Raw genomic sequence first — 19253 nt, forward strand, 5'->3', positions numbered from 1 at the left:
CAAGTAAAGAGTTGATGTAACCAAACCCTTGATATTGACTTATAAAGCCAGGTCTGGGCCTTTAGACACAGCTTATTAACCATGGAGCCATCTCTGTAGGACTTTAATAGAGTTGACAGGTCATTAAAAATATATATACACTACTGTTCAAAAGTTTGGGGTCACTTAGAAATGTCCTTGTTTTTTTGTCCATTAAAATAACATCAAATTGATCAGAAATACAGTGTAGACATTGTTAATGTTGTAAAGGGCTATTGTAGCTGGAAACGGCAGATTTGTAATGAAATATCTACATTGGCGTACAGAGGCCCATTATCAGCAACCATCAGTCCTGTGTTCCAATGGCACGTTGTGTTTGCTAATCCAAGTTTATCATTTAAAAAGGCTAATTGATCATTAGAAAACCCTTTTGCAATTATGTTAGCACAGCTGAAAACTGTTGTACTGATTAAAGAAGCAATAAACTGGCCTTCTTGAGACTAGTTGAGTATCTGGAGCATCAGCAATTGTGGGTTCGATTACACAATCAAAATGGCCAGAAACAATTAACTTTCTTCTGAAACTCGTCAGTCTATTCTTGTTCTGCGAAATGAAGGCTATTCCATGTGAGAAATTGCCAAGAAACTGAAGATCTCGTACAACACTGTTGTAATGATGTCATGTCATAGTATTGTGAGGACAGAGGTAGAGTTACGAGATAAGTGGTTTGGGGTCATGAAGTCTACATTCCTTATGTCAAGGTAGATTAGTGATGCTAGGTGAAAAATCTGTCGATGTGCCCTTGAGCAAGGCACTTAACCCTAATTGCTCCTGTAAGTCGCTCTGGATAAGAGCGTCTGCTAAATGACGTAAATGTAAATGTAAATGTTTAGGATAGCATGAGTGATGGGCAGGATAGTGGCTTGGGGTAAAGAGTGATGAACATCAAAGACAGGGAGTGCCCATGGAGACTTACCAGATGTATGCCAGGAAGAGGGTAATAGAAGGTATATAAGGTAGAGTGTTTCCTTTGTTCAAGTTAGTTCGTAACACCAAGGGCAAAGCTCTGGTCATTGTTGTAATGAACCCGGTATCGATCATTAAACATTTGCATTAACTATCTACAAAATGTCTAAGTATATCCTTGCATCCTTGATTCTTTGATACCCGAGAAACTCATCATAACAGATTGGCGTCTACAGCTCAACTAACAGGTAAGCAGACTTTCATTTTTTGGATTATGTCAAAATCTGTTTATCTGTGGTAAAGCTGAACTGTAACGAACTTTAAAATTCAATATTTTTAAAGGGGGACGATGAGTGGTATTGAGTTATTTAGTGGGATGTAAGGAGGAATATATAATTTGACTATTACATGGTGCTATGATTCAAATTAGGGTGTGGTCGAAGTAAGGAGTAAATGCAACAGAATAGTGAGAGATAAGGCACAGGGCACCTTTAATATGATTTAAAAGATTATATTATAAAGAGAGATTAGGCGCAGAGCACCTGTAATATGATTTAAAACATTATATTATAAAGAGAGTGGATGATTCCATTGAATGGGCTCAGGTAAACCCTTGATGTTAGAGACATCATAAAGAGAGTGGGCGGAAGGCACCCTTAATGTATTGTACATTATAAAGATAGTGGGTTTTTAGTCCCGTAGTGTGAAAGACATTATAAAAGAGAGGAATGGGTTACGGACCTTTTGACATAATAAATCGTCATAAAATGAATTACTCAAAACGACGAGGCGATGGAGCCAATGACATGTAACATATTGAATCATAGCACCAAAATGACATTTAAAGGCGAACTACATTTTAAAAACATTTTCAGAAGTGGATATTTGATGGAAGTGTTTACTTACTAACATTGCATGAAATAATAATAGTGATACGTAAGCATAGAGGTGATAATGAATATCCTCAGGAGAGTAGTTAAAAGGGGTAAATAGAGCTTGATGTTATTGTAGAAAGTAGTGGAAAAGTCTGTGTTTTCTGGGACAGGCATGGCAGTGTCCTTGGAAATTACAGTATGTTTTTTTGGTTCCGCTGAGAGAATGAAGGAGAGGCTGATTTGGGTTGAATGAGGATTGTTAAACTAACTAAAGGATTATTTGATGTGAGTATCTATAAGTTTCTAATGTTCTATATGGAGTTGTGACGATGTGGAAATAGTAATGACAAAATCATAATTAGAGGGTTTGTATTATTGTATATGTTTGTATTAAACTTGCTCACCCGAACATAGACGTACGTAATGGGTGGGAAAGTAATTAATATCGGTTTTCTAAGTTTATATTGTTGTTGGATCATGTGATAGTGGAATAAACTGACCATAAGTAATGTTGTTTTAGACGTAATGTATAATATAGTACAAAGCCAATAGAGGGTTCAATTGAACTAATTATCATGGTAGAGCTAACGTAGTAAAGTGATGGAACTTCATTTTGTATCAGAGGGTAAGATGAGAAATCATTGTAATGGCGCTATTTGTGGAATTTATTTATCATTTCAATGGCATGGAGTAACAATCTGCATTTATGAGTGTAAATTCCACTGCTGATGTGTTGATTGAATGGGTACGACGGAGTATTTGGTTTGGTGATGTTGAATGTATGATTTGAAGCGTGTGTGGTTTAAATAGCAGGACTCTTGTAGCTCGGTTGGTGGAGAATGGTGCTTGCAACGCCAGGGTTGTGTGTTCGATTCACAAGGGGGGCTAGTATAACTATAAAAAATGTATGAGCTCACTAATTGTGGGTCGCTCGGGATAGGAGCGTCTGCTAAATGACTAAAATGTAAAACTTTTAACGGGTATGGAGAGAAGAGTGCGTGGTAGTAATTTTTTTGGGCATTGAATAAGGTTTTGCTAGATTAAACGAGTGAGAATGGTGGAATATGTCTATAAATAAATTGGATCGTGATAAATGGATGATTTCAATATATGATGGTAAACTACAGCAAGTGTTTGGTGTTACTTGTAGCCTACTTAGAAAGGATAGTTGACTAGATCTCATTCATTCTGATAATGGCGGAGTGATGGTTTCATTGTGTGGCTATGATCTTAGTTGATTACAGGGAAATTGAATGTAGTTTAGGACGCACAGAAAAGCGAATGTCTTATATTCATGGGAAGTGAAGCAAGGGAACTAAGACAATTATAGAAATATAAAAAATAAAAAAACTAGGGATAATGTAGCTTTGTTAGAAGTATTATGGGCATACTATCGTAATAAATAAACTGAACATACATGACGTTACTAGAGCAATTTAGGATGGTTAATGTGGTTACATTAGTTTTTAAACCCTATGATAGAGGTTAATGTATAACGCTGTTTGAGTGTGTGTTAATTTGTCTACTAGTAAAACATGGAAGAATGTCCATGTTTTTGTCTGCGGGTGTTAACCATTGGGGTTTGCTGAAACGTGAGAGCGCTGTAAGGGACATTATGGGTTACGTTAGGTGTACAAGGATCAATGGTTGCTGTGGAGAAGGAAGTCATAGGGGGTTGAATGTTATCGGTGTGAGATGGCTAGCTAGTTAGCGGTGAGAGCTAGTGCGGTTTTCATTAGGTGACGTCACCTGCTCTATGAACTGGAAGTAGTTGCTTTGCAAGGATCGCGGATTTTGTATGGTGTGGCGATGGTGAATGTTGTCTATGTGTAGAGGGTCCCTGGTTCAAACCCAGAGAGGGATAGAAAGCAAAACTTTTACATTGTGGATATTGACATAGATTAATAGCTGACATGATAAACATTTTGTGAAAGGGATTGTCTTACCGACACATAGTTAATTGTATAACATAGTAATTAAAGTTGCATAGCTTTGAATTGGATGTTTTATTTGTTTTGACTATAACTTCACAGTAATTTGTCATCTGTTGAGGTACCGTTATAAGGAAAATTAGCGGTAGAGTATGATAGATATTGTAGAGGGTTTAAAAAGTAAGTAAGTTAATTGGGTAATGAGACAGGTTGACTTGATGTTGAATGGGATTGTTTAATAGAAGTAATTATTTCTATTTAGGTGAATGAGAATATGTTATTAGGTAGTATTGCTTTGTGGAGACGATTTACTAATGAAGAACACGTCTAGATAGGTGAATATGGAACGTTATTTGATCATTGATCATTCTTATTATGACATTATATAGTTTGTTTAAACAGCGGTGAGTTATGACGACGGTTCATTACTTCTGATAACGATAATCTGTTTATAGTACGTTGAACGATGGGAGATAGTTGTTGCTGTTGGCCTGATGGATTAAGTAGACATCTTTTTGTGGGTTTTGGATTATGAAACAATAGGTTTATATTTAAAACATCAATGCAACAGTTTGCGAAAGGGGTTATAGGTTTATAGTAGAAGGTGTAGTTAACTTAATAAACGTGGTATTATCCAGTGTTTTGTGAGTTTTCTTTGTTTGTTTTTTTGAATTGATGGAAGTCTCCTATAGCATTATGATAAGGGGAGAGTAGGAGACAACGTAGCGAACAAATTTTAAATAGATGCCTGGGATAAAATATCAAGTCTTACACAAAGTAAGTCAGGGTATTGGATAATGTATGAAATTTGACATTTAGAGGGAAGTTAGGAACAATAAAAGGGGAAACTGATATTTCCTAGGTTGTTGATAAAGTAAACGAATACAAAGTGTCTAAGTATATCCTTGCATCCTTGATTCTTTGATACCGAGAAACTCATCATAACAACTGTGTACTACTCCCTTCACAGAACAGCACAAACTGGCTCTAACCAGAATAGAAAGTGGGAGGGTGGTGGGAGTGGGAGGCCCCGGGAGGCCCCGGTGCACAACTGAGCAAGAGGACAAATACATTAGAGTGTCTAATTTGAGAAATAGACGCCTCACAGGTCCTCAACTGGCAGATTCATTAAATAGTACCCACAAAACACCAGTCTCAACGTCAACAGTGAAGAGGCGACTCCGGGATGCTGACCTTCTAGGCAGAGTTGCAAAGAAAAAGCCATATCTCACACTGGCCAATAAAAAGAAAAGATTAAGATGGGCAAAAGAACACAGACACTGGACAGAGGAAGATTGGAAAAAAGTGTTATGGACAGACGAATCGAAGTTTGAGGTGTTCGGTTCACAAAGAAGAACATTTGTGAGACGCAGGCCAAATGAAAAGATGCTGGAGGAGTGCTTGATGCCATCTGTCCATAACATCTCATGGTGGAGGCAATGTGATGGTCTGGGAGTGCTTTGGTGGTGGTAAAGTGGCAGATTTGTACAGGGTAAAATGGATCTTGAAGAAAGAAGGCTATCACTCCATTTTGCAACGCCATGCCATACCCTGTGGACGGCGCTTGATTGGAGACAATTTCCTCCTACAACAGGACAATGACCCAAAGCACAGCTCCAAACTATGCAATAACTATTTAGGGAAGAAGCAGTCAGCTGGTATTCGGTCTATAATGGAGTGGCCAGCACAGTCACCGGATCTCAACCCTATTGAGCTGTTGTGAGAGCAGCTTGACCGTATGGTACGTAAGAAGTGCCCATCAAGCCAATCTTCAGGAAGCATGGGGTGAAATCTCTTCAGATTACCTCAACAAATTGACAACTAGAATGCCAAAGGTCTGCAAGGCTGTAATTGCTGCAAATGGAGGATTCTTTGATGAAAGCAAAGTTTGAAGGACACAATTATTATTTCAATTAAAAATCATTATTTCTAACCTTGTCAATGACTACAGTTCCTATTCATTTTAATATATTTCCTATTCAAACTCATTTCATGTATGTTTTCATGGAGAACAAGGACATTTCTAAGTGACCCCAAACTTTTGAATGGTAGTGTGTATGTGTGTGTGTATATACACTGCTCAAAGAAATTAAGGGAACACTAAAATAACACATCCTAGATCTGAATGAATGAAATAATCTTATTAAATTCTTTTTTCTTTACATAGTTGAATGTGCTGACAACAAAATCACACAACAATTATCAATGGAAATCAAATTTATCAACCCATGGAGGTCTGGATTTGGAGTCACACTCAAAATTAAAGTGGAAAACCACACTACAGGCTGATCCAACTTTGATGTAATGTCCTTAAAACAACTCAAAATGAGGCTCAGTAGTGTGTGTGGCCTCCACGTGCCTGTATGACCTCCCTACAACGCCTGGGCATGCTCCTGATGAGGTGGCGGATGGGATCTCCTCCCAGACCTGGACGAAAGCATCCGCCAACTCCTGGACAGTCTGTGGTGCAACGTGGCGTTGGTGGATGGAGCGAGACATGATGTCCCAGATGTGCTCAATTGGATTCAGGTCTGGGGAACGGGCGGGCCAGTCCATAGCATCAATGCCTTCCTCTTGCAGGAACTGCTGACACACTCCAGCCACATGAGGTCTAGCATTGTCTTGCATTAGGAGGAACCCAGGGCCAACCGCACCAGCATATGGTCTCACAAGGGGTCTGAGGATCTCATCTCGGTACCTAATGGCAGTCAGGCTACCTCTGGCGAGCACATGGAGGGCTGTGCGGCCCCCCAAAGAAATGCCACCCCACACCATGACTGACCCACCGCCAAACTGGTCATGCTGGAGGATGTTGCAGGCAGCAGAACGTTCTCCACGGCATCTCCAGACTCTGTCACGTCTGTCACATGTGCTCAGTGTGAACCTGCTTTCATTTGTGAAGAGCACAGGGCGCCAGTGGCGAATTTGCCAATCTTGGTGTTCTCTGGCAAATGCCAAACGTCCTGCACAGTGTTGGGCTGTAAGCACAACCCCCACCTGTGGACATCGGGCCCTCATACCACCCTCATGGAGTCTGTTTCTGACCGTTTGAGCAGACACATGCACATTTGTGGCCTGCTGGAGGTCATTTTGCAGGGCTCTGGCAGTGCTCCGCCTGCTCCTCCTTGCACAAAGGCGGAGGTAGCGGTCCTGCTGCTGGGTTGTTGCCCTCCTACGGCCTCCTCCACGTCTCCTGATGTACTGGCCTGTCTCCTGGTAGCGCCTCCATGCTCTGGACACTACGCTGACAGACACAGCAAACCTTCTTGCCACAGCTCGCATTGATGTGCCATCCTGGATGAGCTGCACTACCTGAGCCACTTGTGTGGGTTGTAGACTCCGTCTCATGCTACCATTAGAGTGAAAGCACCGCCAGCATTCAAAAGTGACCAAAACATCAGCCAGGAATCATAGGAACTGAGAAGTGGTCTGTGGTCACCACCTGCAGAACCACTCCTTTATTGGGGGTGTCTTGCTAATTGCCTATAATTTCCACCTGTTGTCTATTCCATTTGCACAACAGCATGTGAAATTTATTGTCAATCAGTGTTGCTTCCTAAGTGGACAGTTTGATTTGACAGTGTGATTGACTTGGAGTTACATTGTGTTGTTTAAGTGTTCCCTTTATTTTTTTGAGCAGTGTATATATATATATATATATACATAAAGCACAAGAAAAATGCTGGCTATATATAGATAACGTCCCTTATGACATGTAACCTTCAAGGGGCAATCAGCTGTTGCTACATCCATTAATAAATTAATTATATGTACCCATTGATTCTTGAAGAATATAACTTATAAATGCCTCATGAGCTTAGTTCAACTGCCGTACCCCAATCAGAACCCTAAATATATGCTTGTTTTCACTCCAAGGTATGTAAACAAAGCAAATATAAACAAACATTATATTGCCTCAATTTGGTTAAAACTATAATTGTATTATCATGGATGGTCAGTCCTTGCATCCATAGCTCTGTCTATGAATTTACATTTTAGTCATTTAGCAGACGCGCTTATCCAGAGCGAGTGCGTACATTTTTCATACTGGCCACCTGTGGGAATTGAACCCACAACCCTGGCGTTGCAAGCGCCATGCTCTACCAACTGAGCTACAGGAGGGCCTTGATGGTTTAATTTCTCCAGCCCCATCCCTCAGCTTTTTACCGAAAACAGGGGTGGGGAGAACACTTTGTTATTTTTTCAACTGCTGATTGCCGCTTTAAGAATTATTTCCTTCCTGGCTGTATCATTAAAATGAGTCAGAAAACACCTCTGAAGAAATGCCACCCCACACCATGACTGACCTTCCGCCAAACTGGTCATGCTGGAGGATGTTGCAGGCAGCAGAACGTTCTCCACGGCATCTCCAGACTCTGTCACGTCTGTCACATGTGCTCAGTGTGAACCTGCTTTCATCTGTGAAGAGCACAGGGCGCCAGTGGCGAATTTGCCAATCTTGGTGTTCTCTGGCAAATGCCAAACGTCCTGCACGGTGTTGGGCTGTAAGCACAACCCCCACCTGTGGACATCGGGCCCTCATACCACCCTCATGGAGTCTGTTTCTGACCGTTTGAGCAGACACATGCACATTTGTGGCCTGCTGGAGGTCATTTTGCAGGGCTCTGGCAGTGCTCCGCCTGCTCCTCCTTGCACAAAGGCGGAGGTAGCGGTCCTGCTGCTGGGTTGTTGCCCTCCTACGGCCTCCTCCACATCTCCTGATGTACTGGCCTGTCTCCTGGTAGCGCCTCCATGCTCTGGACACTACGCTGACAGACACAGCAAACCTTCTTGCCACAGCTCGCATTGATGTACCATCCTGGATGAGCTGCACTACCTGAGCCACTTGTGTGGGTTGTAGACTCCGTCTCATGCTACCATTAGAGTGAAAGCACCGCCAGCATTCAAAAGTGACCAAAACATCAGCCAGGAAGCATAGGAACTGAGAAGTGGTCTGTGGTCACCACCTGCAGAACCACTCCTTTATTGGGGGTGTCTTGCTAATTGCCTATAATTTCCACCTGTTGTCTATTCCATTTGCACAACAGCATGTGAAATTTATTGTCAATCAGTGTTGCTTCCTAAGTGGACAGTTTGATTTGACAGTGTGATTGACTTGGAGTTACATTGTGTTGTTTAAGTGTTCCCTTTCTTTTTTTGAGCAGTGTAAATATATATATATATATATATATATATATATATATATATATATATATATATATATATATATATATATATATACATAAAGCACAAGAAAAAAGCTGGCTATATATAGATAACGTCCCTTATGACATGTAACCTTCAAGGGGCAATCAGCTGTTGCTACATCCATTAATAAATTAATTATATGTACCCATTGATTCTTGAAGAATATAACTTATAAATGCCTCATGAGCTTAGTTCAACTGCCGTACCCCAATCAGAACCCTAAATATAAGCTTGTTTTCACTCCAAGGTATGTAAACAAAGCAAATATAAACAAACATTATATTGCCTCAATTTGGTTAAAACTATAATTGTATTATCATGGATGGTCAGTCCTTGCATCCATAGCTCTGTCTATGAATTTACATTTTAGTCATTTAGCAGACGCTCTTATCCAGAGCGACTTACAGTTAGTGAGTGCGTAAATTTTTCATACTGGCCCCCCGTGGGAATTGAACCCACAACCCTGGCGTTGCAAGCGCCATGCTCTACCAACTGAGCTACAGGAGGGCCTTGATGGTTTAATTTCTCCAGCCCCATCCCTCAGCTTTTTACCGAAAACAGGGGTGGGGAGAACACTTGGTTATTTTTTCAACTGCTGATTGCCGCTTTAAGAATTATTTCCTTCCTGGCTGTATCATTAAAATGAGTCAGAAAACACCTCTGAGCCACTCCCCTGAGGATGCTGTCTGCCATGAACCACCATGTCTTCACATTTCATTTTACTCTGGTTTGAACTGAGCTCTGGTTTGGCTGTTATGTCCTTGATGGGATGATGGAACTGAATATGAAGATATTAATGCAGAAAGAATCACACAAATGCACGTATTGTAATATTACTGAGATAGGCTGACACAACCACAGTCATTTGTTTGCTTCCTCTTTGAAATATGTAATAGGCATATTGTATATTGTAGCAAGCCTTGACAAGCCTTGCCAGAACTGGCAGTGTACATTATCTTTACCATATTATGTATAAATATATTACATGCATCCTTGTATTAATATAAAGAGAGTATCTGCATCTTTGAGGTAGAGCACTGTGAAAAAAGATAACCACTAGAATTCTATAAAAATACTAACTTTGGCATGCGGTTGTTAGTCAATGTCAAGGAGCGATTTAGCCGGCTCATTGGGAGCGTTCACATTAGCAGATGTGTCAGGCTCAGACAAAGTTTGCTATCAGTAATGGGCCAAATATTCCAGTCTCCAGCTCCTCTCCTCCGTGCCGCGGCCAAGCCACGCTCTGCCCAATTAATTCTGCGGTCTTAATGACCCTCGAAGGTGACTCGCTAGATAAGTGCGATTACACTGGAAACAAGTGTGCTGCCAATTAGGTCTCAAATTTCCCTCCATCTCCTGCAGTGGCTCCACTCCTCCCAGAGGGTCAGCCTGTTTGTGACTTCATTAGCCGGGTTCTAAAAGGGGAAATTAACACTGAATACAGTTAACACCTCCCAGAGCACAGATAAGAGTCAGAAACAAAGTGTTTGTCCATAGACCCTTGGAAATAAAGACACTTACTGTGGAATGTGACTGTAGGCTGCAGGGTTAACTATTGAAAATAATTTTAACTACTAAAACATGCGGTTTCAAAAATTATCCATGATCTAGTAAAATGTGTTACGGTATATTGATTCCAATTCACATGGATTTGTGCTTCTTCATGCGGAACCAGATCATTTTGATGTTGATCATGACACACAGGCCTTAACGTTCCTCCCCCTCCTCTCTCTCTCTCTCTCTCTCTCTCGCTCTCACTCTCGCTCTCTCGCTGTCTCTGTCTCTCTCTCTCTCTTTTATTTAGGTTTTAGGTTTTATTTATTCGCACCAAAGTAAATAACTGAAAGACAAAACAATAAAGGAAAAAAACGGATAAAAAAGGTGTGCAGGTGAGATTGGAAACCCAAAAGGGCTTATATGAAAACCACACCACAAATATAAGTACAAAAAAAAAGTTTGCTCAATCAGTTAAACAAAGCATATGAATTATAATTGTACATGATATACTCACTCTCTCTTCCATTGTGTTTTCTCCATACAGGTTGTTAATGAGAAACCCTTTGTATGAAGACGTCTGTGGCACAGTCACTTGTTGTCAGCCAGAAGACAGTGTATGAGTAATGGGTGTGACTAATGATGGTTGGCATCTCCCATTCGGGTCCCTCCCTGCCATCTGTCCCCTGCCACCCCTCAGGTGCACTGGGGCACTCACAGCAGGTCTCAGTAATCACACACTCGCTCAGTTCTTCCCCCTCCTCAAGCAGCCAAACCACACACTCCACACTCCTCCAAGTGACACAAACCCAGCTGTGCCACCTCACCGCCGCCACATACTGTTGTGCCATTGGAAAGCAGAGAGAGACTGTGGGCTGGATGCACTCACCTTCAGCACTCTGGGTCAAGTAATTACAACTGAATGCTTTCCAAAGTGTCTGGGAAATTGCCTGTAAGATCCACCACCATATTTTACAGTAGGTATGACGTAGTTTTCGGCATATGCATCTTTTTTTCTATCAAACCCATCACTGGTGTGCGTGGCCAAAGAGCTCAATTTTCATGTCATCCAACAAATGTAAGAGCCTGGAGTTTGCTTAATGGCATTGGCACTTGGATTGGAACCGGTGCTATTGTCAGATGAGATGAAAATAGAGCTCTATGGCCACGCAGACCATTGGTTGGGTTGGCGTCGACAGAAAGATGCATATGCAGAAAGTACCTCATACCTAATGTAAAATATGGTGGTGGATCTTTGATGTTATGGGGCAATTTTGCTTCCACTGGTCCTGGGGCCCTTGTTAATTAAGGTCAACGGCATCATTAACTTTACACAGCACAAGGATATTTTAGCCAAAAACCTGGTTGCCTCTGCCAGGAGGCTGAAACTTGGCCGCAAGTAAATCTTCCAGCAAGACAATAACCCCAATCACACATCAAAATCCACAAAAAAATAGAATAATACCACAAAAGCAACATTTTGTAATGGCCATCTCAGTCTCCGGACTTCAACCCCATTGAAAACCTGTGGTTTGAATTGAACAGGGCAGTCCATAAGCGCAGACAAAGGATATCAAGGATCTGGAAAGATTCTCTATGGAGGAATGATCTAAGATCCCTCCCAATGTGTTCTCCAGTATCATAAAACATTTTAGAAAAAGGCATAGTGCCGTTATCCTCAGAAGGGGAGGGTGCTGGAGTATTGAAAACAAGGGTGCCAATAATAATCTTTTTGAGAATTTTATATTTTTTTACTTCTTAAACAAAATATTTTTCTTTGAGCAATTGTATTAGTATAAAATTATAGAATTTTCACATTTTGTGTGCATACAATATAGCTCAGAATTTCAATGATTTATTTTATACTGTCTTTTTTGCTCATTTTTATCAAGGGTGCCAATAATTTCGGAGGTGACTAGCTCTCAATTTCTTAACAATGTTGACCTATAAGCTCAAGAGAAAGCATTTACAAGAGAAAAGCTCTTAGGTGGTGCAGGAAAGAAAAACAAGATGTACGAGTAAGTTGGAAGGAAGAGAGGATAAATGATTCCAGGATGTCAGTGGTGGCTTTAGATAAGAGGGAGAAGTCTGGCTGAATCTCATTACTTTTTCCTTTAGATCTGCCCCTGGAGCCAACTGAATCATTCTGAGGGACTGGAAATTGGTCTTCAATAAGGGAGAATTAATCCTTGGGCCCTGTCTGATTTTAATGTAGTTTTGACTACAATCTTTTCAATCACATGAGCAGTATACCTGTTTGTGCTGTGTTTATTACCTTAGCCACATGTTGTTAAGGTCAAGTTACGCATGACTGGAGAGGGAGGAGGGGGTAGCATTTCTGTATTGCAAACATAACCCATATAGAATCATCTTTACCATTGATCCAAGAAGTGTTTAAACCTTAACAATGGTTGAAGGCAGAGAGTAGTTGTTCCTATTCAACCATTCTATAGACTTCAGACTCTAGTCAACTTGTCACTCAAGTTGTTTACAAAGATATCTGATTCCACTCAGTGCTTATCATGAAATTTGGTTTACAATAAAAAAAGATGTACCTTTATTAGTATGATTTCCATGCATGAAAAAGAACAACAGAAGCCTCAGGTCATGGCATAATATCATCTGAAATTGCTCTAAATTGGTTAGGAGGTTTGGTTTTCATAAAGCCATTTGAAATAATGCAGGTGGATGTGTTTACTGCCAGAGTAGCCAGAGGCTCAGTCTGTCTGCCTTCAAGTCATTAGTGGAAGTTTGGCTGCACACATCCTTCAGGAGTTACCATAAATTGCCTCTGAAATGGTTGGAGTTGGTATGGATAAGAGATTTGCTTCTTTGACCAAAACTGTTAGTTACAGGTAGTTAAGTATGTGTGGGTTTGTGGATAAAGCAAGTCAGCTTCAATATACAAGACTGATCATATATCTCTCAGCAGGTAATTATTGAGAGAGTACTGTAGTAGTCCAGGCATGGTTTGGTGTTCAGAGATATAGGCCTCAATGTTTACCGGAGTGAGAATCAATATCTGTCCAATCTGCAATATATATCATGTATGACATTGGATGTGGAAGTCATTGTTTTCAACACTGTGTTCTTCTCTTACGGTCTTTGCTCCCCGACTACATGGATATCCAGCGTCATTCAAAGGTGATATAGCCAATTCTTATTTCCCTGTGTATATGATACCTAGCTGGTCACAGTTGGACGTGACCAAAAAAAATGTCCCTCATATACAGTGGGGAGAACAAGTATTTGATACACTGCCGATTTTGCAGGTTTTCCTACTTACAAAGCATGTAGAGGTCTGTCATTTTTTTATCATAGGTACACTTCAACTGTGAGAGACGGAATCTAAAACAAAAATCCAGAAAATCACATTGTATGATTTTTAAGTAATTAATTTGCATTTTATTGCATGGCATAAGTATTTGATCACCTACCAACCAGTAAGAATTCCGGCTCTCACAGACCTGTTAGTTTTTCTTTAAGAAGCCCTCCTGTTCTCCACTCATTACCTATATTAACTGCAACTGTTTGAACTTGTTACTTGTATAAAAGACACCTGTCCACACACTCAATCAAAAAGACTCCAACCTCTCCACAATGGCCAAGACCAGAGAGCTGTGTAAGGACATCAGGGATAAAATTGTAGACCTGCACAAGGCTGGGATGGGCTACAGGACAATAGGCAAGCAGCTTGGAGAGAAGGCAACAACTGTTGGCGCAATTATTAGAAAATGGAAGAAGTTCAAGATGACGGTCAATCATCCTCGGTCTGGGGCTCCATGCAAGATCTCACCTCGTGGGGCATCAATGATCATGAGGAAGGTGAGGGATCAGCCCAGAACTACACGGCAAGACCTGGTCAATGACCTGAAGAGAGCTGGGACCACAGTCTCAAAGAAAACCATTAGTAACACACTATGCCGTCATGGATTAAAATCCTGCAGCGCACGCAAGGTCCCCCTGCTCAAGCCAGCGCATGTCCAGGCCCATCTGAAGTTGGCCAATGACCATCTGGATGATCCAGAGGAGGAATGGGAGAAGGTCATGTGGTCTGATGAGACAAAAATAGAGCTTTTTGGTCTAAACTCCACTCGCCGTGTTTGGAGGAAGAAGAAAGATGAGTACAACCCCAAGAACACCATCCCAACCGTGAAGCATGGAGGTGGAAACATCATTATTTGGGGATGCTTTTCTGCAAAGGGGACAGGACGACTGCACCGTATTGAGGGGAGGATGGATGGGGCCATGTATCGTGAGATCTTGGCCAACAACCTCCTTCCCTCAGTAAGAGCATTGAAGATGGGTCGTGGCTGGTTCTTCCAGCATGACCACGACCCTAAACACACAGCCAGGGCAACTAAGGAGTGGCTCCGTAAGAAGCATCTCAAGGTCCTGGAGTGGCCTTGCCAGTCTCCAGACCTGAACCCAATAGAAAATCTTTGGAGGGAGCTGAAAGTCCGTATTGCCCAGCGACAGCCCCGAAACCTGAAGGATCTGGAGAAGGTCTGTATGGAGGAGTGGGCCAAAATCCCTGCTGTAGTGTGTGCAAACCTGGTCAAGACCTACAGGAAACGTATGATCTCTGTAATTGCAAACAAAGGTTTCTGTACCAAATATTAAGTTCTGCTTTTCTGATGTATCAAATACTTATGTCATGCAATAAAATACAAATTAATTACTTAAAAATCATACAATGTGATTTTCTGGATTTTTGTTTTAGATTCCGTCTCTCACAGTTGAAGTGTACCTATGATAAAAATTACAGACCTCTACATGCTTTGTAAGTAGGAAAACCTGCAAAATCGGCAGTGTATCAAATACTTGTTCTCCCCACTGTACAAAATAGCTCACCCTTTATGAGACTATGGCTGTTTTATATAGGTTACTGTATATACAGGCTGAGGCTATGTCTGCTATGCCTGAATGTTTTCTGGGACATTCCTTTGTGTCCGTAATCTCCTTTGGAGTCAATGAAATAAACATATCATTGGCGATTGGACACAGTTCATTTTGAAGAGTGCAAATCGATTTTCAGTATAACAGGATATGGAGAGCTGGTCTTGCATAGCCTATAGAGATTTTAGCATGGACTCCTGGTGCTTGCTGTCCACATACACAAGATATTTCTACCAGAGAACCAATGGACCCTTATGGAAAAATCACATGATTGTGACATTTCCACATGTTTTGCACATGTGAAGTGCTCCAAAAACAAATGTTTTCACATGTGAAATGTCTCATGTCAAGTGTTCCAAAACCAAACTTTCACATGAAATTCATGTGGATTTTACGTAAGGGGAATGTCACAGCTTCTGATACATGGAAAAAAATGTAATGGACTGACTATGATTTCATTCCCTGATTCTTTCTCTGCCTTACTCTGTCCATGTATCTCGTTCTGAGATTTACACTAATATGAGCTGTAAGGCCCACATCTTAGCGTTAGCAGGAAAAAGTTATCAAGATTTTAAACAGTTGTAAAGTTTTAAAGGAATGACAGCATTTATTTTATGAGCAGGCGTATCTCCAGCATAGCAGAGGTCTTGTATTAGAGCTGTATAAAGCTGTCACTGATAATACCCTAACCCTATTATCAAAAGGACATTTGTTTTTATGGTTACCTTGGAGGATGGTGGCTCTGCGAGAACAATTTAATGTGACCGAACAAAATGTTCCTCAGCTGAACAGGGTCTCTGATAATGTCCACACTGACCCTCATGTTTTTGGGTGAGCCTGTGATTTACAGAGACGAATATGAGTGCACTTGTATTTCTTTCATAATAACCTTGGCACGGTATATCAAACATTGCAATCATTTCATGCCATTTACAACAATATACCGTAAACCTAAAAATGCATATTCATCTGCCAACGACAGTCAATTTCCAACTTATCACCTACAGATATAGGATCTTAATTTGAGCCAGTTTGCTACAGCAGGAAAATAATAATAAAACCATTGAGGGCATGTTGACTGGCTGCATCACTGCTTTGTATGGCAACTTCTTGGCGTCCGTCCGCAAGGCGCTACAGAGGGTAGTGTGTACGGCCCAGTATACCACTGGGGCCGAGCTCCATGCCATCCAGGACCTCTATACCCGGCGGTGTCAGAGAAAGGCCTTGTCGAAGACTCCAGCCACCCAAGTCATAGAGTGTTCTCTCTGCTACCTCACGGCAAGAACCAACAGGACCCTGAAAAGCTTCTACCCCAAGCCATAAGTGGTTAACCAAATAGCTACCCAGACTATTTGCATTGACTCATCACATGCGCTGCTGCTACTGTTTATTATCTATCATGTTGCCTAGTCACTTTACCCCTACCTATATGTACATATCTACCTCAATAACCTCGTACCCCTGCACATCGACTCAGTACTGGTGCCTCATGTACAGTGAGGGAAAAAAGTATTTGATCCCCTGCTGATTTTGTACGTTTACCCACTGACAAAAAAATGATCAGTCTATAATTTTAATGGTAGGTTTATTTGAACAGTGAGAGACAGAATAACAACAAAAAAATCCAGAAAAACGCATGTCAAAAATGTTATAAATTGATTTGCGTTTTAATGAGGGAAATAAGTATTTGACCCCTCTCAATCAGAAAGATTTCTGGCTCCCAGGTGTCTTTTATACAGGTAACGAGCTGAGATTAGGAGCACACTCTTAAAGGTAGTGCTCCTAATCTCAGTTTGTTACCTGTATAAAAGACACCTGTCCACAGAAGCAATCAATCAATCAGATTCCAAACTCTCCACCATGGCCAAGACCAAAGAGCTCTCCAAGGATGTCAGGGACAAGATTGTAGACCTACACAAGGCTGGAATGGGCTACAAGACCATCGCCAAGCAGCTTGGTGAGAAGGTGACAACAGTTGGTGTGATTATTCGCAAATGGAAGAAACACAAAATAACTGTCAATCTCCCTCGGCCTGGGACTCCATGCAAGATCTCACCTCGTGGAGTTGCAATGATCATGAGAACGATGAGGAATCAGCCCAGAACTACACGGGAGGATCTTGTCAATGATCTCAAGGCAGCTGGGACCATAGTCACCAAGAAAACAATTGGTAACACACTACGCCGTGAAGGACTGAAATCCTGCAGCGCCCGCAAGAAAGCACATATACATGCCCGTCTGAAGTTTGCCAATGAACATCTGAATGATTCAGAGGAGAACTGGGTGAAAGTGTTGTGGTCAGATGAGACCAAAATCGAGCTCTTTGGCATCAACTCAACTTGCCGTGTTTGGAGGAGGAGGAATGCTGCCTATGACCCCAAGAACACCATCCCCACCGTCAAACATGAAGGTGGAAACATTATGCTTTGGGCGTGTTTTTCTGCTAAGGGGACAGGACAACTTCACCGCATCAAAGGGACGATGGACGGCGCCATGTACCGTCAAATCTTGGGTGAGTACCTCCTTCCCTCAGCCAGGGCTTTGAAAATGGGTCGTGGATGGGTATTCCAGCATAACAATGACCCAAAACACACGGCCAAGGCAACAATGGAGTGGCTCAAGAAGAAGCACATTAAGGTCCTGGAGTGGCCTAGCCAGTCTCCAGACCTTAATCCCATAGAAAATCTGTGGAGGGAGCTGAAGGTTCGAGTTGCCAAACATCAAGCTCGAAACCTTAATGACTTGGAGAAGATCTGCAAAGAGGAGTGGGACAAAATCCCTCCTGAGATGTGTGCAAACCTGGTGGCCAACTACAAGAAACATCTGACCTCTGTGATTGCCAACAAGGGTTTTGCCACCAAGTACTAAGTCATGTTTTGCAGAGGGGTCAAATACTTATTTCCCTCATTAAAATGCAAATCAATTTATAACATTTTTGACATGCGTTTTTCTGGATTTTTTTGTTGTTATTCTGTCTCTCACTGTTCAAATAAACCTACCATTAAAATTATAGACTGATCATGTCTTTGTCAGTGGGCAAACGTACAAAATCAGCAGGGGATCAAATACTTTTTTCCCTCACTGTATATAGCCAAGTTATCTTTACTCATTGAGTATTTATTCCTTGTGTTATTATTTTTCTATATTTTTCTCTCTGCATTGTTGGGAAGGGCCAATAAGTAAGCATTTCACTGTTCGTCTACGCCTGTTGTTTACAAAGCATGTGACAAATATTATTTTATTTTCTTTTATTTGAAATTAAGATCCTATCTGTAGTATTAAAATCGTTCAGCAAGGGAGGGTGCTATGTCAACTGGTCCATTGCATCTGCTCTCTCCCCATAAAGGCAATTGTATTATCCCAAGATTCTCCTGCTCGACTGGAACATTCTGTCTTTGTCGCTTTGTAAATGCTTATGATCCAAAAAGCTTTATTTGTGAGATGAGATTATTTTTGTTTCCATGGTTACTGACCATATGTTTGATGGTGTACCAATTCAATGCATTAGAAATTAAAAGGAAATATTTGGTTCCAGGGAAATATGATGTTCTGCCAGATTAATGAATTAATCTGATGAAGCTGAACATCTGAGGATCTGTTCTGTAAAGCCAACAATGTAACCATATTTTCCTTCTACAGTCACTGCTCTCACTGATTACATTAAAAGTGTTGGACAATTGACACAAGTATATCCTCTGGCTGTCTTACTTGGCAAACAGAAAATAAAACAATGGTCTCAGAAGAAGGCTTAATTTTCTACTTCCTATAGGCCAACATTGCTGTCATTTACTGTCAGAATAAAGCACTCTGTTTTAAGATTTGTGCGTGTGTGCGTGTGTGTATTTGTGTGTGTGCACGCCTGCATGTATACAGTGGCTTGCGAAAGTATTCACCCCAATTG

Source organism: Coregonus clupeaformis, chromosome 12 (genome assembly GCF_020615455.1).
Source record: "Coregonus clupeaformis isolate EN_2021a chromosome 12, ASM2061545v1, whole genome shotgun sequence".
NCBI lineage: Eukaryota > Metazoa > Chordata > Actinopteri > Salmoniformes > Salmonidae > Coregonus > Coregonus clupeaformis.